Source organism: Ctenocephalides felis, unplaced genomic scaffold, assembly GCF_003426905.1.
Source record: "Ctenocephalides felis isolate EL2017-DRISC unplaced genomic scaffold, ASM342690v1 CF-g0.4_SCAFFOLD_03572, whole genome shotgun sequence".
In the NCBI taxonomy this organism is placed as follows: Eukaryota; Metazoa; Arthropoda; class Insecta; order Siphonaptera; family Pulicidae; genus Ctenocephalides; species Ctenocephalides felis.
This window is the reverse complement of record NW_020539726.1, coordinates 3,278,773-3,298,531: the sequence shown is the minus strand read 5'-3', so window position 1 is coordinate 3,298,531 and position 19,759 is coordinate 3,278,773. Positions and strand designations below refer to the sequence as shown.

General features: G+C 32.2%; 13 non-coding genes across 13 annotated transcripts; all 13 read left to right on the top strand.

Moving 5' to 3' along the window:
* Nucleotides 1-15,740: 15,740 nt before the first annotated feature.
* Trnar-ucg lies at nt 15,741-15,813 on the top strand. The gene has a single exon. It is a non-coding gene; the product is annotated as a tRNA-Arg (tRNA).
* Nucleotides 15,814-16,413: 600 nt separating this feature from the next.
* Trnar-ucg lies at nt 16,414-16,486 on the top strand. The gene has a single exon. It is a non-coding gene; the product is annotated as a tRNA-Arg (tRNA).
* A 117-nt stretch (nt 16,487-16,603) lies between these two features.
* Trnar-ucg lies at nt 16,604-16,676 on the top strand. Its single transcript has one exon. It is a non-coding gene; the product is annotated as a tRNA-Arg (tRNA).
* A 373-nt stretch (nt 16,677-17,049) lies between these two features.
* Nucleotides 17,050-17,122, top strand: Trnar-ucg. Its single transcript has one exon. It is a non-coding gene; the product is annotated as a tRNA-Arg (tRNA).
* Nucleotides 17,123-17,443: 321 nt separating this feature from the next.
* On the top strand, nt 17,444-17,516 carry Trnar-ucg. Its single transcript has one exon. It is a non-coding gene; the product is annotated as a tRNA-Arg (tRNA).
* Nucleotides 17,517-17,760: 244 nt separating this feature from the next.
* Nucleotides 17,761-17,833, top strand: Trnar-ucg. The gene has a single exon. It is a non-coding gene; the product is annotated as a tRNA-Arg (tRNA).
* Nucleotides 17,834-18,160: 327 nt separating this feature from the next.
* On the top strand, nt 18,161-18,233 carry Trnar-ucg. The gene has a single exon. It is a non-coding gene; the product is annotated as a tRNA-Arg (tRNA).
* Nucleotides 18,234-18,623: 390 nt separating this feature from the next.
* Nucleotides 18,624-18,696, top strand: Trnar-ucg. The gene has a single exon. It is a non-coding gene; the product is annotated as a tRNA-Arg (tRNA).
* Nucleotides 18,697-18,813: 117 nt separating this feature from the next.
* On the top strand, nt 18,814-18,886 carry Trnar-ucg. The gene has a single exon. It is a non-coding gene; the product is annotated as a tRNA-Arg (tRNA).
* Nucleotides 18,887-19,003: 117 nt separating this feature from the next.
* Trnar-ucg lies at nt 19,004-19,076 on the top strand. The gene has a single exon. It is a non-coding gene; the product is annotated as a tRNA-Arg (tRNA).
* Nucleotides 19,077-19,193: 117 nt separating this feature from the next.
* On the top strand, nt 19,194-19,266 carry Trnar-ucg. The gene has a single exon. It is a non-coding gene; the product is annotated as a tRNA-Arg (tRNA).
* A 183-nt stretch (nt 19,267-19,449) lies between these two features.
* Trnar-ucg lies at nt 19,450-19,522 on the top strand. Its single transcript has one exon. It is a non-coding gene; the product is annotated as a tRNA-Arg (tRNA).
* A 117-nt stretch (nt 19,523-19,639) lies between these two features.
* On the top strand, nt 19,640-19,712 carry Trnar-ucg. The gene has a single exon. It is a non-coding gene; the product is annotated as a tRNA-Arg (tRNA).
* The last annotated feature ends 47 nt before the right edge of the window (nt 19,713-19,759 follow it).

Here is a 19,759-nt window from a genome sequence, read left to right as displayed (position 1 = left end):
AATGTTATTGATACTCTTCTGTTAACACAAAATCATACGTTACACTCGAATTAAACTAGAAAAGGATTAAATGAAATGAAATATTATACATGTGAATGTGAAAAAGTAAGAATAGACTTCTCAAAGTAAACAGTGGAAAATGTTATTTTAAAAGCCAAACCTTAATTTTTGGAATTTTATTTCCACAATTCCAATAGTAGAAGCAACTTGTCTTGAAGAATTTCATTCCAACTCACATTATGCAGTCATTGCCTTTTAATATACTAAACAACTTGACATTTCAGAATATATCAAGTTTTTTTGCCAAAATTTTAATTTAAATAGCAAATGGCCAGTGTTCTAAATGCATGAGCAATATACTCGACAATACAAAAAAATAAGCCATTTCTGCAATATGCGTATATTTATCAATCACATTTAACTGATTAAATTGAAAAAAAATAATATGTAATAATCAATATGATAACAGACCTAGTTCAAAAAAGTTCATAATTTTTCAATCCATTTACAATAAACGTAATTCAAACGCTGACCTTAAATTTTTATAACTAATATGTTAACATTTTATATATCATATATACAGAAGATTCGATGATCAAGATGACATAACGAGATATAATATTCTAATCTTCAATTCTTTACTAAAAATGAAAACTAGTTGGTTTGGTATTTAGCCTTGAGGCAAGTTACATGAACTTCCCGATATGTTTAAATAATAAACTTAATCAATAAAAAATAAATTAATTTATGAGTCATTAAAAGTATTCCGAGTGGATTTATTACACATAATTGAAATGAACGAACACTTTGACACGGAGTATTTTCTAAAAGCAAATTTTATATAATTGAACCAGTTTTCAGGACTTTAATGGTTTATTATGTTCAAGACCAAGTACTCTATCATTATACCAAGTAAATAGTCTAATTGTAATTTTAACAAATCTCAAAAGAACTACTAATTTTCTCAAACTTTGATGAATTTTTAAAATCAAACTATTTGTCGTAAGGCCGTAATATTTCAGTAAGTTCTATAAGACCATGGTATATATCACTAAAAAAACATCCATAAAAATCGGCTTAAATTTTTTTTCAACAGTTAATTACAAGAAAACGGCTCGGTAGATTTTCACCTAAAATTAATCAGTATCATTCCCAACTAATATCTTTCGAACAGTTTTTAATTTTTTAAAATCGGTTCGGTAGGATGAGCTTAAATATCGACGAAAATTTAACACTTTTATTCAACAGTTAATTACAAGAAAAAGGCTCGGTAGATTTTCACCTAAAATTAATCAGTATCATTCCCAACTAATATCTTTCGAACAGTTTTAAATTTTTTAAAATCGGTTTGGTAGGATGAGCTTAAATGTCGACGAAAATTTAACACTTTTTTTCAACAGTTAATTACAAGAAAACGGCTCGGTAGATTTTCACCTAAAATTAATCAGTACCATTCCCAACTAATATCTTTCGAACAGTTTTTGATTTTTGAAAATCGGTTCGGTAGGATGAGCTTAAATGTGGACGAAAAGTTTAACACTTTTTTTTCAAATTACAAAGAAACGGCTTGGCAGATCCTTGCACAAAACTGACAAACGATAGTCCTCACCGAAATACATCAAATGGCTTTTAAATTTCTAAAATCGGTTCAGGCGTTTTTGAGAAAACGTCGAACAAAAGTCTAATTTTGACAAATGCCAAAAAGACCATACTGATTTTTGCAAACTTTGACGAATTTTTAAAGCTGAACCAGTTGTCGTAGGGCCGTAATATTTTAGTATGATCTACAAGACTATGGTATCTATCGTCAAAAAAATAATCATAAAAATCGTCGAATTTTTTTTTAAAAAACTTTATTACAAGAAAACGGCCCGGCCGATCTTTACCAAAAACTAATCAGCACGATTCCCAACCAATATCTTTCGAACGGTTTTTGAATTTTCAAAATCGATTCAGAATTGCGGGCTAAAACGTAGACGAAAAATTTTTCACTTTTCTGCCATTTATAAAGAAACGGCTTGGCCGATCGTCGCACCACGAGAAAACATAAAATTAGCGAATCGGATTTTTTGATGAAAACATAAACTTCTCCTTCGGGAAGTTAATAAAATTGATAAAATTCCCGATAATAACGTCGTAATAATCAAGATGAAGGATGATCATACATCTTTTTTCCTCTATTTCTAATTATTGTTGTTAATTTTTTTTAAATTTATTGGTTGTTGTAATATCTGTGGTGGACCTTCTCATCCGTGGACTTTAAGACCCGCTCCACCAAATAAAATCTAAAATTTATTTATAAAAAAAAATTCTGTCTCTACATAGCACATTAAAGAATTGATATATTTTTCCGATAAATATTTCTACACGTGTATTCTTGTAATTGAAAATTCTTCAATTAAATAACCCAGAAATATTCTCCAATTTAATTGAATTGAAAAAATACATTTAAGGATGAAGATTACGTGTTGGAGCGTGGCTATGAATCCCTGTGTTTGAAGAAAAAAATAAGTAGGCTACGGGATCCTAAATCCAATATATGATTCGGCGCGCCCACCGCCTCTTTTATTCTTTTTTCTTTCATAGCCGGAGTTTTACTTGTCGAAGAAGCCAAAGAACAGAAAAATGTCTCACTGTATATCACTGCGTGTTATTCCCGAAAGACGCGACATTCGCTCTCTAAAACGATGTATTGTTTTTGAGATAAAATGTTCGATGCGTATACCTTTGATAGAAATATGCGATTGGAAGAAGAACCCGAATTTATATATCATCGGGCGACATATTTCTGGGTCGCGTTTTGATGACGTTATATAGGCATATGATTACTAGGTTATATATAAGGTTAGAGCGAGGCACAAAGGTCCAATTTGACTTTGAACATCTATATTGTGAAAACAAAACTAATCATACCACAACAAATAACACCTATCACACAACTATCTGACTATGTTTAGTAAAACTTTCATTTAATTTATCATTGGACAAATCTTTTTCTTTTTGCTGTTTTTCAAAAATTTGTCAACTGATCTTTCTCATCCTATAGGCGTGGTATAACTTCAACTTGATGTACTTTTTTATTCACTATTTTTTATTATTTACACCTTTCCCAGGTTAAGGTTCAGTTGATCCTTTTTACTCTACCAATGTGTAAGTTTTTATAGAGGTTATATACAAACTTTTGAATCTAACTTAAAATTAACAATTTATTTTGAATCATATAATAACGTATACTACAAATAATACTTTTTTCAGCAATGTGTAGGTGTATTCCAGTACAAACAGTGCAACGTAAAGAGCATGTTACGTAGGCCCCATTCAAACTTAATAAAATTTGTTTTTATCATTATTGTAATTACTAATCTCTTAAATTATTAAACCTATTATCGTACAAGTTAGCTCTGTTAACTCACTACACGTTTACTGAATTGCACAAGAGAGCAAAATCAAAATAATAAAATTGAGTGGGTACCTTTAATTAATATCTACTTGCATTTCTTTTTTTTTCAAAACCGATTTTTTTACAGATTGTGATATTTCAGTGAATTTTATTATTTTACGATAAGCAACATGCTTTTATACGTGATATAAATATAATAAAAAATCATAGTTTCTAATAATAAAAGCAATATTATCATACAATTTTTGTTCAATTTACTTGAATTTAATAGTCGTTTTACACTTACAGAATTGAGTTATGCCTTCTTTGACAGCGTATAATCGATTTTAATAACAAAATATTATACAAACTTCAAGTAATTGAACTAAAAGGCTCAAATAAAACTTACCTATATAAATTATATTATTGACAATAGTTCTGTATTTATTATGTTTTCATATTATGAATTTATTCTTGCTAAACAAAGACCTAAACATCTACGTTTATTTCATCATTTTTCAGAATTTTAAATTACAAGAAGGCAATAATAGCTGTTAAACGAAACATCAATAATGTACTTTCGTTCAAATATTTTTATAGGATACAGTAGGCATCAAACTCCCCACATGGCTGGACTTGAATGTTCAGTAAATTATATTCATTAATTTTTTTACTAAACTATCTATATGCTAAACCCACTACTGAACTTACACTATTTTCAGTTTTGCCCCACAAAATATCACTTTTTGCTACCACAATATTATTTATTTTCATTTTATTATGCATCCAATACAGTTGGCAGACTAGAGAGAAGAGTAAATATTATTACGAATTATATTTTCACAATTCCGGATGAGAAAATCCTGCAAAGCGAGCAGCTGCGAGTCTAGCCAATAAAATCGTACAGTCGGTTATGATGGACAATATCAGTAGAATATCGAACATAAGAATAAGCCGGATTATCCAAAGAACATCTTAGTAGTCGCGGAGAACACACGTTTCGATTGTTGAAATCCCTGGCATGTACAAATATTTGGAACTGTGATAGAACTGGATTAGAGCGGCTTATACACAGTCCATTTGATCAACACCAGTAATGCTAAAAATGTGTTGATAATTTAGTGAATAATCAATATATTAACGTTTGTATACTTAGCACCGCGATGGTGAAAATTGGTAAAACTGACTATCGTTATTAGTGATTTTCTTGCTGTCGAATGGTGCAATTGTTTTTCGGAAAAGTTTTACCAATAATCATAATTGCCATTATATTATTGAGATAAAATTATCACCCATAATATTTGAATTACAATGACTGTTATGATAAATATTATTAATATGATTTCTTACAAAGTTATCAGGGATTTGATTATTCAATCGGGAGAGTTCTACGATTGTCGGCAACGGTCGTTCAGCAAATGACAGCACAGTCCTTTTTATCTTTCCACATTTATTTTGCGCTCGACTAGCGGTTCATATATAGTATAAGGCTTATGATTTATCTACTTATTAGATTTATTAAAAATAGCTTATTATAAGTTAGTTAAGAGTTTAGAAGTTTTTTAGAGAAGTTAATCATTTATTTAAAATGACTGTGTGATAAAAAGCAATAATTGGTTTAGAGAATAACACATTAGGCCGTAGTGTAGTTTTATTCTATAGACAACCCTCAGATTGTCTAACACATACTTTGTTGATAATATAATTTTTAAATCTTCTTAGAAATGTTAGAAATATTTTGGAATTTTTGAATTACGTTTACATTGGATTTACAAGCACGACCCAAAAGCCCATGAGTATTATTAGGAACTATAATGGTTTTGTGAATGATATTTTTATTATTAACAGAAAAATTGGATTATCCCTCGATAAATTAACGTAATTCTATCTACTTTATTTGGGTCTCCTTTATTGACGATATGAGATAGATATTTATTGCATTTGCAAGTACAGTTTTGTTGTTTAAATGAGACAATAAAATGATGGAAATTGTCACTTTTAATATTGATATTTTATCGAAAATAAATAAAAAATTACAGATGTGGAAAAATAATTTGGCAAATAAAAACAATTTTATTTGCACCAACCTACAATTATATCTACATCAACAACAACATCGTAATCGATGATTCTCTAATCTGAACTCTAAGCTTATTATAATTATATATATATATATATATATATATATATATATATATGTGTGTATATATATAAGCATAAATGAAAAGAAAATTTAGAGTGCAAAAACAACTCATTGGAAACTTATTGATTGGCAACAAGTATACATTAACAATATAGAAATACTATACTGAAAGACCATAATAAAAAATCCAACAGGTTATATATATTCTATATGAGACACATGTCTTACGTGAAATTTATAGAGGGCAGATAAGATGTTCTATGCTACAAAATGCCATAAATGTACCTTGTTTTATATTAATAATTTTTTCACAAATATTTTAGAAATAAAATATTTTAGAACAAGCGGCGGTTTTAAGTTGTAGAAAAATATTTAAAAATCATATTTGTTTATCAAATATAAATCCAAATAATTTTATTTCTAATTTAGATAATATAAATAAACAAATAAATTGATCTGAGTATACAAGTAACAGTTATTATTTATACTTTTAGCTCTTCAAAAGCAATTCTATCTTCTAATCATGTTAATGTAGGGCGCTGACTAAATGCAGTTATGGAAACTTATTCCAACAAATACACTTCATCTTTCTTCCTTAGGACCCAGTCTCAAAAACAGTATAGTTTAGCTGTTATGGCGACTGTCACTAACCTGGCACAGTCATACGCAGACTCTTCGACATTGTTACATTCTGATATTGGAAAAAAGTTTTAGAAGAATAAAGTATTTTGTTTTGATGTATTGAAATACAATTTAAAAATTAAAATTATTTTCGAATATAAATAACATAACTAAAAATTGCAGAATACAATTAGTATAACAACAAAATATTGAAAATTCTTGATACACATTTATTGATAGTATCCAAGTGTCAAAATATTTGGTAAATCTTTCTGACAGTTAAGTCGAAACTTCAAGACCTTGGTGAAATTTTAAATATATGAAATTAATTAATTTTGAATAGCTAACGCATTTAATAACTATGTTATAGATAAAGCTTTTGTAAACCAAATGCCTACTATTAAACTATACTCCGGTAATATAATTAACTTCCTATAGGGAATAATAAATTTTTATATATCTTTACGTTTCAAAGTTTTCTGATTATTTTGTATATGTGTTTGTATCTGTGTATGTGTGTGTATGTGTGTATGTGTGTGTGCGGGTACAAGTTCTTGTCGGCGATTTCGGTAACACCGATAAACCGATTTGAATAACTTTTTAATTTTTTTTAATACATTTTCATGTTTGTATAGTTAGTACAACTCAAAAAACATTCGCAAAATATGGCAGGTACTGAAAGAATAAATCGGCCGATTTGAATTATTCAAAAAACATTCGATTCGTATTGATGTGGAGTCGTACTGATTAGTTTTTTGTATAGGCAGGTCCAGCCGTTTTGAAAATACAGAGCTCATAGCGTTCTGCATGAGCATGTCGTTATAGCTGAGTTCGTTTGCGCGTCACCGTTCGCTTTAGTAGATAAGAAAGTCAAGACTGATCGTGTTCGAATACCACGTCTCTAATATTATTTTTAATTTTTTTAATACTTTTTATATTTGTATAGTTAGTACATGGACTATTTAAAATTGTTAACTCAGTGCATATATTTCGCGAACGAAAAATAAAAATATGTTCTTATTAAAAATATGCACTTAAAATAAAATATGTTCATTCTAACAATAAGTCCGTTCAATTAGATTTTGTTTATGAATATTTCATTCAAACATACATAAACAACGTCGCCTAATCTAATAAGTTTTCACATTTTGTCTACAAGGAACATATAATAAAAATTCTAGTTTTTATAATTTTTATTTATATGCATTTTTGTTGACTGATTATTTTTATTTTTTTAATGTTTAATTACGGTACGAGAAGTTCCAGCAATTTGCCTCAAGGCACGATGCCATGCGCCCCACTAGTTTTGCTTTAATATTTGCAGATAACTGAGGACAAATGACGAATTATGCCTTGTTGTTTTCTGTTTCAACTGATTACGATATTCTCAGTGCGATCTTTACGGATTGTTTAAAGCTTCTCTTGGCTACGAGCCAAAGTACTGAAAGATGTTCACGATATTCTTCAGTTCTATATAGGATTACGGAATAAAACAAGAGCAAGAATTTTATACTAGATATATGTTCGTACCTGAAATTGCAAAAACAGTGTTTGTAGTGTATATAGTACATATATAAACAGTAAACTTATTACTTAAACAAAAATGATCGCTAAATACCGCACGTAATATGCACTAATTGCAATAGCAAAACGCATGGCACACTGACTATCATAATATTAACTAATATAATACATTAAAGTATAATAATAATAACTAGTGGTGTATGGCATCGTGCCTTAATGTTTTCAATTTTTTTATTATTCATTTAAGTGAGTTTTAGAACTTTAGCAAGAATTAAAATTAAAATCTGGAATATTTTTGATATACAAAAAAATTGATAAAAACATTTGTTTAAATTTTTTTCCAAAAGCATTTGTTCCGTCAACATAAGCAAGAAAGTTTTTTAAATCATTCAAATCGGATGCTTAGTTCTTCCAAAATCGTTTCTTTTTCTCGATTTCTATTTTCTGCACTCTTTGCCTTGTATCTCCGTAACGGCTGGACCTGAATTTGTCAAAAACTAATCAGCACATATCCTTATTAATAGGAATCGAATGTTCTTTAAGCCATTTAAATCGGTTGATTTGTGCGCTCGAATACGTCAACGAAAAAATGCTGGCATACAAAACAAACACACACACGCACACACATCCATTTTTTCTGAGGTATGCCAAAATGTTCAGAAACCTTCAAACCGTGAAGATATGTAAAAAAAATATTTTTGATTTTTGGCCCATTACTATAACTGCCCTACGGGAAGTATATTTCGCTAACAATATATATAGATTAAAGCGAGATTTAAAGGTCCGTGGGTAAAGAAGTCTCAAAATCAGTGAAGTTAAAATTTTGTTAACAACAATATATGAAAGTAGAGAAAAAAAGATGTATAACCAACCATAAACTTGATTTTTACGTTTTTGCTATCGGAAAGCAAACGGCAATGTTTGAAAATCTAGAACAAAAGTATTTTCTTTTCATTGTTATTTGTTTTGGTTGGTATACGTTATCTAACGTGAAGTATATGTTATCTAATTGTTTTATAAGATCTATTGTTGATTTTGAGTTAAATTCAAAATCATTCTTTATATAACCTTTATTAAAGCTTACATCTGGGTTAAAAAAAATTTCAAATAAAAAAGTAAATTTAAATTTAAATAATTTAAATAAATAGTTATTCCAACTCTGCTGACAAATTATCATATCATGGTCATTGTTGTATATAGTTGTCCTTTTTAAATTGTGTTTTACTATGCAGCAAGTGTTTAAGTAGATTTGACACAGATTGATTTCCTCAGATTACAATTCAGTAAAACTGTCTTAAGAAAACAGTGCAGCACCTAAGTGATAAGAGACGAGATAAAATTATGTTATTACTGCCCAGCAATTGGATGCAAACGGAAGCTTTAGTTGCTTCTACGCAACACAGTTTATCTCCACAAAATATCATACCTCCGATGCTGGAAAGCGAATTGGAATGAACCATTCTAACTAATTGTGGATCGCAATCAATAAGAGATTATAGAAAATAATCTCCTATTCTTAATCTCTCTCTTAATCTTTGTCCATTCTTCATATAGTTAACGTAAAAAACTAAGAAGTCTCTCTATCGTTAAAAGTTGTTAGCTCTTTTTCGAATATTTGTCAATATTCAAATATATTAGTTCATTCTTTCCAATACCTGTATGAACGACTAAATCCTGGAAAAATTAATTTCAATAACCCACTTTACGAGAAAAGTTATAAAATTTTATTTAAGGAAATAGCAATAAATTATTAATATTATTTACAAATATAATTTCTTATAATAAATTTCATATAATTTTTTAATACATCTTATTTCTCGTTTATCTATGATTACTAAAGTTAAAAATGATAAACAGAAACTATGTATTTTCGAATCTCGAAACATTAAAGAAGAACAGCTGGTTGGCATATTATACTTTTTTTTAAATTAATATTAGTGGTACTACCTAACTATGAACAATAATCTATGAATAAAAGTGTATAATATCTAATCACGATAAATTTACATGAATAATTATTTTGAACAACTTATTTTTAACTACAAGATTGCGATGCTGTTTAGGATAACAAAATCTAGTTAGTCAAGTTTATCAATATATTGTTATATAATCTGATATAAGAAATTGAAAATAAAATGATTACATAACTAAAAAAATCTTATGCAGTTTTTTTCCAATATCTAATGAATTAGTCTTCGTTTATAACGTTTCTGAAACAATTCATAGCAAGCTATACAGAAAATAAAGACTTTATTAATACAAACTATCGTGATAAAGTCAAATAAAAACTTGTTCCAAGTTGTTAAAATATTTATAACACTGCATTATATTTTATACCCGTAAAAGCTTCACGTGTAAGAAATCCAATAAATGTGCGGTCGAAAAATCATATCAAAGTTTTTGATTTATGACTTATAAAGTTTGCAACTTGCGAGAATATTGAATTTTTAGAATAGTTTGGATATAAAAACACCTGAACTATGGTGATAACTTTGTTGTTGACACCAATTCATTATTTGCAATATATTTATTATATATAAGGAGATATATTCCAAATATATAAATATATTTTCTGACTTAATCAACCAAAATTGAAATTTAGATATTTAGATGAAATTTTGAACCGTTCATTTTGAATATAAAATCTTTGCTTTCATTGAAAACAAATCAATGCGATTTTCTATAGATGTCTCTCAATCACATGTATAATATCTGTAGTTTGTAAGAGCGTAGGATTAATACAAGTGAAAATTCAACGATTAACACTACGATCATTTTCTATTGTTTTTATAAGGTTACAGAAAATCAGAAACTTGCAATAAGTTGTACAAATTACTATGCCGCTGAATTGGTATACTTTGACTAATGTTTTACGTTATGTTTAATATGCTTTATTTCAATAAGATATTGCAATAGTTTTCAAAGTTATATCATTATTAGCAATAACAACACATCACAATGACTTATTGTATTTTCTGATGAATGTCAATACTTTATCTTTTGCCCAGTTTGAAATTCAAGGTGATTTGACTACCCTTTTCCAATCAAATTTTCAGTACTATAGGAACATTTTAAGACCGCCTGGCCTAATGGATAAGTCGTCGGGCATCGGATCCGAAGATTGCAGGTTCGAGTCCTGTCGCGGTCGCTTAACAAATAAAGTCTCTACGTCTGGATAAAATATAATTAATTATGTCGCCATCTAACGGTGTGCTTTAGAAATAACCAAAATCTGGTAGGGGGGCTTTTGACCCCACCATTTTGAGCTTTTGATTTTATTCTTTATTATTCTGTAAAATATAGTTGTTCAAAATACATGGCTAAGACAACATCGTCGTTTCATTTAAGTATATTATACATTTTGGTCCATCAACACGGATCCAGTGATTAAAAATTACAGTCCACGCTTTACAATTAAATATACGCGAGTTCGTCAAAAAATAAAGCCAAACAAAGCTCTACGTGAATGAAAACCCGGGAACCTGAGAAGCCGCCATTAAAGCTTGGAAGCGTCGCCTGGAGTTCACTGGAATTGGAACAACTACAACTAAAGATCACAATTGGAAATACTAGTAAGTCCACAATTAGTCTAAAACCATTTCAAAATTGCTTAGTACAATTGTTTGTAAGGTTTAGTCTATGTACGGTATACTTTGTCATTGTGGTTATTTAATAAATCGGGATAGGAATTAGGAACATATTCCTATTATATATCAATACAATTTTTCCATTACACACAAAACTACGGATTTAAACAAATTGTGGTAGCAAATTTATATATAAATTATCGTATATTCTACACGCGAGTTTCTTGTAAAATTTAAAATGGCGGACATTGAGACGCTCAAACAACAAAGGGCTCGATTGATAAAATCTATCGCGCTTATTCAGAATTTTATTAATAACTTTCAAGAAGGAGATAGCAAACATGGCTTAATCCTCAGAAAAAAGAAACTAGTAGAGATTCTTCAAAGTTTAGAAGAGAATCAAACTGAATTAGATGTTAGATGTCCAGGAACTTACTCAAAAGAATATGAGGAGTTATTTGATTTACATTTTGAATTGTCAGCTCGAATTGAAGATATCTTAGAAAGTAGCATTAACAAAAACAAACCAAATATAGATTTAAAACATAGGCAAGTTAACATCAAACTTCCAGACATAAATTTACCAAAGTTCAATGGAAATTATTCGGAATGGAAGTCATTCATAGATATTTACAATTCACTTATACACCATAACGAGCAATTGTCGGACGTTCAAAAACTTCATTATTTAAAAGGGACATTACAATCACCAGCATCTGACTTAATAACAAATCTTTCCATGACCAATGAAAATTACAACACGGCATATAATTTACTGCAAGATAGATACAACAATAAATACTTAATAATTACATCACATCTACAATCTCTAAATGACATAAAACCTATACTACGAGGTTCACATGAAAATCTACAATCATTTTTAAACCAAGCGAGGCAACAGACACAGTCACTAACAACAATTCATCAAGATGCAGTTTACTGGGACATAATTTTAGTTTTTCAGATCACAAATAAATTAGAACCATACTCGTTCAGCTTGGAGTCTATCACTGCAAGAAGGAGAGCTGCCTACATTAAACAAATTTTATAAATTTCTTGAAACCAGGTCATGTGCATTAGAAACAGCAACCAAGACTGGAAAGATAGAACATTCCGGGGTTGAAATCAAATCTGTAAATATAGTGTCTCAAGATAATCAGCACAAACCATGTATATATTGTAAATTGAAAGGACATCGTGTATATAATTGCTTCAAATTTAAGAAACTACCAATAACACAAAGACAGGAAATTTTAAGACTTAATCTCTATTGCAAGAAATGTTTAGAACCTGCTCATTCACCAGATGTATGTAAATTCAGTCAGAATTGCAAAATATGCCAGAAGAAACACCACACAATGATGCATGTATATAATGATAATAAAGATTCCACCTCAGAGGAAAAAGTGAGAAGCAGTGAAACTACGCAAAAGGTACTATTTTCACAAGAGTCCAATTCCATAAGCGTTTTGTTAGCCACTGCAATCATCAACATTGAAAATACTTGAGGGGAGCTTTGTGAAGCAAGAGCACTATTAGATAGTGGCTCACAGACCAACCTGGTCACAAAAGATTTAGCAGAAAGACTGCAGCTCCCACAATTTAATTCCCGAAACACTCTGAGTGTACTACAGGGCAAGTCATTAGGAGTATCTAAATCAACTAAAATCAAGATAAATTCAATTAATAGTTCGTATAGCAGATCAATAAACTGTATTGTAATAGATAAAATTACAACAAATTTACCTGCACAAAAAATTGATGCCAGTGACTGGAAGATTCCAAATAACATAAAATTAGCGGATCCTTCATTTTCAAATCCTGGGCCAGTTGACGTACTAATAGGAGCAGAATTATTCTTTGAAATCATACAGCAAGGTAGTATAAAACTAGGCTATAAACTTCCCATGTTGAAAAACAGCAAGCTTGGATGGATGCTTTCAGGACCATATAAGGAGCCATCGATGCAACCGAGTTATGTAGGATTCATTTCCAATAATCAATTAAATTGCGAAATAACAAAGTTTTGGCAAATCGAAGAAATAGACAGCAGTTCTCCAATGCAGGGTTCAACCAAAATCTGTGAAGACCACTTTTTAAAGACAGTTCACCGACATGAAAATGGAAGATATGAGGTCAGTCTACCATTTATTGAAAATAGAAAGTCAGAACTTGGAGAATCATTCCATCTAGCCAAGTCACGCCTGTTAAACCTGGAAAGACGCTTTAAATCAGATAAAAACCTTTTGAATAAATATGCAGAGTTTATGGAAGAGTATATTCGGTTAGGCCATGCGCAAGAAACCACAGTGATACAACATTCAACTCAAGAAAATCCAGTTTATTATCTTCCACATCACCCCGTTATAAAAGAATATGGTACAACCAAGTTGCGGGTAGTATTTGATGCTTCGGCTAAAACATCTAATAATATATCATTAAATGACATCTTACATACAGGACCTAAGCTACAGCAAGAATTAATATCAATACTAATTAGGTTTCGATGCTGGAAGTATGTTTTTATAACAGACATTACAAAAATGTACAGGCAAATAAAAGTGTCTAAAAAAAAATCAAGAAGTGCAAAGGATTTTGTGGAGACGTGACCCCAAGGAGGACATTCGTTGTTATAAATTAACAACAGTAACCTATGGCACATCTTCCGCACCCTATTTAGCAATTCGTGTTTTGAATAAATTAGCAGAGGATGAAGAAAGCAGTACACCTGTAGCAGCAGATATTATTAAACAAGACTGCTATGTAGACGATATAATAACAGGAGCAAACTCCATAACAGATCTTCATATTAAATCTGATCAACTTGTGACAATGCTTGGCCGGGGAGGATTTTCTCTACACAAGTGGTCCAGCAATAACCAAGAATTTTTAAACACAATTGCACAAGAAAATCAAGAATTGGAAAATACCTGCTTCATTGATAAAACTGGAATAATTAAAGCATTGGGGTTATTATGGAACCCGACAGAAGATATTTTTAAGGCAACAATTCCATCAGCATTCCAAAGAACTTTCACAAAAAGAGCCATATTATCAGCCATATCCCAAATCTTTGACCCAATGGGACTTATATCCCCAGTCGTAGTCAAGGCGAAGATGATAATGCAAAAGATAAGGAAACAGGAGACTGATTGGGATGAAGAAGTTCCAGCAACAATTAAAGAAGAGTGGAAAACACTTCAAAATCAGTTCACTCTTCTAAAAGAAATAAAGATTCAGCGGTATATATTTAACCAAGAACCAATAAAACAAATTGAGTGCCATGGATTCGCTGATGCATCAATGGCAGCATATGGAGCATGCATTTATGTTCGGGCAATATATAACAATAATTCTATATCATCAAGGCTATTAACTGCCAAATCAAAAATAGCACCAATCAAGAATGTGACACTGCCACGACTAGAACTATGTGCAGCACTACTATTAGCTAGGCTTTATAAGCACATAAGTAAGGTAATCAATATACATTTTCACAAAACGTTCATGTGGAGTGATTCAACCATTGTTTTGGGATGGTTAAAAACTGATCCCAGCAAGCTAAAAATGTTTGTTAGCAACAGAGTGCAGGAGATTCAGGAAACAACATCCGGAATAATATGGAGTCATGTATCTTCACAGGACAACGCAGCAGACATAGTTTCGAGAGGAGCCACTCCTCGGGAAATAATTAATAAGAGATTATGGTGGTTTGGTCCAACATGGTTGTTATCAAATTCAGAATGGCCCACCAATAAGTATGAAGAAGTGCCAGTAGAAGATATGCCAGAACTAAAAGTGCTGCAAATAAACCACTCCAATATAAAATCAGAAAACATATACTCAAAATATTCAAGTTTTAATAAATTAATTAGAGTTATTGCATACTGTTTGAGATTTAACTTAAAATTAAAATATCGACATAATAAAGATACATTAACTTTGAGCACCAGAGAATTAGATTATGCTCACAATGTGATAATCAAATTAGCACAAAGAGAAAGGTTTAATAAAAATATTCATGAATTAGAAAGTAATAAGTACACAGGATTGAACACAAGTTCAGAATTAAAAGGTTTATACCCATTTATTGATTCTGAAGGAATATTGAGAGTGGGTGGTAGAATAGACCAGTCAGATCTTACATTTTCACATAAACATCCGATAATATTACCTAAAGGACATCGGATTACATATTTAATTGGCCTATTTCTTCTATGGCCCTATTTGAAATTCAAAGTCATTTGACTACACTTTCCAAATCATATTTTCAGTACTATGGTAATGTTATAAGACCGCATGGCCTAATGGATAAAGTGTCGGACTTCGGATCCGAAGATTGCAGTTTCGAGTCCTGTCGCGGGCGCTTAACAAAGAGAGTCGCTATGTCGGTATTTTTTTTGTTGCGCCGTTTGAAATTTAAGGTCATTTTTTAAACTCTACACTTTTTAAATTATATTTTAGAACTGTATTAAAATTGCAAGACCGCGTGGCCTAATGGATAAGGCGTCGGACTTCGGATCCGAAGATTGCAGGTTCGAGTCCTGTCGCGGTCGCTTAACAAATAAAGTCCCTACGTCAATATTTTTTTTATTGCGCCATTTGAAATTCGAGGTCATTTGACTAAACTTTCCAAATCATATTTTCAGTATTATGGCTACGTCAATATTGTTTCTTTTGTGCCATTTGAAATTCAAGGTCATTTGACTACACTTTCCAAATCATATTTTCAGTACTGTGGACACAGTGCTGTCCTGTCGCATTCGCTTAACAAAGAGAGTCGCTACGTCAAAATTTTTCTATTGCGCCATTTCAAATTCAAGGTCATTTGACTACACATTCCAAATTATATTTTTAGTATTTATGGTAACGTTATGAGAATGCGTGGTTTAATGGATAAGGCGTCGGGCTTCGGATCCAATGATTACAGGTTCGATTCCTGTCGCGGTCGCTTAACAAAGAGAGTCGCTACGTCGGTATTTTTTCTGTTGCGCCAAATTCAAGGTCATTTGACTAAACTTTCCAAATCATATTTTCAGTATTATGGCAATATTTTACGACCGCTTGGCCTATTTTTTCTATGGCCCTATTTCAAATTCAAGGTCATTTGACTATACTTTTCAAATTATATTTTCAGTACTATGGTAATGTTATAAGACAGCTTGGCCTAATGGATAAGGCGTCGGACTTCGGATCCGAAGTTTGCAGGTTCGAGTCCTGTCGCGGTCGCTCAACAAAGAGAGTCGCTGTGTCGGTATTTTTTCTGTTGCGACGTTTGAAATTTAAGGTCATTTTTTAAACTGTACACTTTTTAAATTATGTTTTAGAACTGTGTTAAAGTTGTAAGACCGCGTGGCCTAATGGATAAGGCGTCGGACTTCGGATCCGAAGATTGCAGGTTCGAGTCCTGTCGCGGTCGCTTAACAAGTAAAGTCCCTACGTCAATATTTTTTCTATTGCGCCATTTGAAATTCAAGATCATTTGACTAAACTTTCCAAATCATATTTTCAGTATTATGGCAACATTTTACGACCGCTTGGCCTATTTCTTCTATGGCCCTATTTCAAATTCAACATCATTTGACTACACTTTCCAAATCATAATTTCGTGGCCTAATGGATAAGGCGTCGGACTTCGGATCCGAAGATTGCAGGTTCGAGTCCTGTCGCGGTCGCTTAACAAAGAGAGTCGCTATGGCGGTATTTTTTCTGTTGCGCCGTTTGAAATTTAAGGTCATTTTTTAAACTCTACACTTTTTAAATTATATTTTAGAACTATATTAAAATTATAAGACCGCGTGGCCTAATGGATAAGGCGTCGGACCTCGGATCCGAAGATTGCAGGTTCGAGTCCTGTCGCGGTCGCTTAACAAATGAAGTCCATTCCAAATCATATTTTTAGTATTTATGGTAACGTTATGAGCATGCGTGGTTTAATGGATAAGGCGTCGGGCTTCGGATCCAATGATTACAGGTTCGATTCCTGTCGCGGTCGCTTAACAAAGAGAGTCGCTACTGTTGCGCCAAATTCAAGATCATTTGACTAAACTTTCCAAATCATATTTTCAGTATTATGGCAACATTTTACGACCGCTTGGCCTATTTTGTCTATGGCCCTATTTCAAATTCAAGGCCATTTGACTATACTTTCCAAATTATATTTTCAGTACTATGGTAATGTTATAAGACAGTTTGGCCTAATGGATAAGGCGTCGGACTTCGGATCCGAAGTTTGCAGGTTCGAGTCCTGTCGCGGTCGCTCAACAAAGAGAGTCGCTGTGTCGGTATTTTTTCTGTTGCGACGTTTGAAATTTAAGGTCATTTTTTAAACTCTACACATTTTAAATTATGTTTTAGAACTGTATTAAAGTTGTAAGACCGCGTGGCCTAATGGATACATTTTACGACCGCTTGGCCTATTTCTTCTATGGCCCTATTTCAAATTCAAGGTCATTTGACTATACTTTCCAAATCATATTTTCAGTACTATGGTAATGTTATAAGACCGCGTGACTTAATGGATAAGGCGTCGGACTTCGGATCCGAAGATTGCAGGTTCGAGTCCTGTCGCGGTCGCTTAACAAATAAAGTCCCTACGTCAATATTTTTTCTATTGCGCCATTTGAAATTCGAGGTCATTTGACTAAACTTTCCAAATCATATTTTCAGTATTATGGCTACGTCAATATTGTTTCTATTGTGCGATTCGAAATTCAAGGTCATTTGACTACACTTTCCAAATCATATTTTTAGTACTGTGCACACAGTGCTGTCCTGTCGCATTCGCTTAACAAAGAGAGTCGCTACGTCGGTATTTTTTCTGTTGCGCCGTTTGAAATATAAGGTCATTTTTTAAACTCTACACTTCTTAAATTATATTTTAAGAACTTTATAAAATTTTAAGACCGCGTGGCCTAATGGATAAGGCGTCGGACTTCGGATCCGAAGATTGCAGGTTCGAGTCCTGTCGCGGTCGCTTAACAAAGAGAGTCGCTACGTCAAAATTTTTCTATTGCGCCGTTTCAAATTCAAGGTCATTTGACTACACATTCCAAATCATATTTTTAGTATTTATGGTAACGTTATGAGCATGCGTGGTTTAATGGATAAGGCGTCGGGCTTCGGATCTAATGATTACAGGTTCGATTCCTGTTGCGGTCGCTTAACAAAGAGAGTCGCTACGTCGGTATTTTTTCTGTTGCGCCAAATTCAAGGTCATTTGACTAAACTTTCCAAATCATATCTTCAGTATTATGGCAACATTTTACGACCGCTTGGCCTATTTCTTCTATGGCCCTATTTCAAATTCAAGGTCATTTGACTACACTTTCCAAATCATATTTTCAGTACTATGGTAGTGTTATAAGACCGCGTGGCCTAATGGATAAGGCGTCGGACTTCGGATCCGAAGATTGCAGGCTCGAGTCCTGTCGCGGTCGCTTAACAAAGAGAGTCGCTATGGCGGTATTTTTTCTGTTGCGACGTTTGAAATTTAAGGTCATTTTTTAAACTCTACACTTTTTAAATTATGTTTTAGAACTGTATTAAAGTTGTAAGACCGCGTGGCCTAATGGATAAGGCGTCGGACTTCGAATTCGATGATTGCAGGTTCGAGTCCTGTCGCGGTCGCTCAACAAAGAGAATCGCCATGTCGGTATTTTTTCTGTTGCGCCGTTTAAAATTTAAAGTCATTTTTTAAACTCTACACTTTTTAAATTATATTTTAGAACTGTATTAAAGTTGTAAGACCGCGTGGCCTAATGGATAAGGCGTCGGACTTCGGATCCGAAGAATGCAGATTCGAGTCCTGTCGCGGTCGCTTAACAAATGAAGTCCCTACGTCAATATTTTATCTATTGCGCCATTTGAAATTTAAGGTCATTTTTTAAACTGTACACTTTTTAAATTATGTTTTAGAACTGTGTTAAAGTTGTAAGACCGCGTGGCCTAATGGATAAGGCGTCGGACTTCGGATCCGAAGATTGCATGTTCGAGTCCTGTCGCGGTCGCTTAACAAGTAAAGTCCCTACGTCAATATTTTTTCTATTGCGCCATTTGAAATTCAAGATCATTTGACTAAACTTTCCAAATCATATTTTCAGTATTATGGCAACATTTTACGACCGCTTGGCCTATTTCTTCTATGGCCCTATTTCAAATTCAACGTCATTTGACTACACTTTCCAAATCATGATTTCGTGGCCTAATGGATAAGGCGTCGGACTTCGGATCCGAAGATTGCAGGTTCGAGTCCTGTCGCGGTCGCTTAACAAAGAGAGTCGCTATGGCGGTATTTTTTCTGTTGCGCCGTTTGAAATTTAAGGTCATTTTTTAAACTCTACACTTTTTAAATTATATTTTAGAACTATATTAAAATTATAAGACCGCGTGGCCTAATGGATAAGGCGTCGGACCTCGGATCCGAAGATTGCAGGTTCGAGTCCTGTCGCGGTCGCTTAACAAATGAAGTCCATTCCAAATCATATTTTTAGTATTTATGGT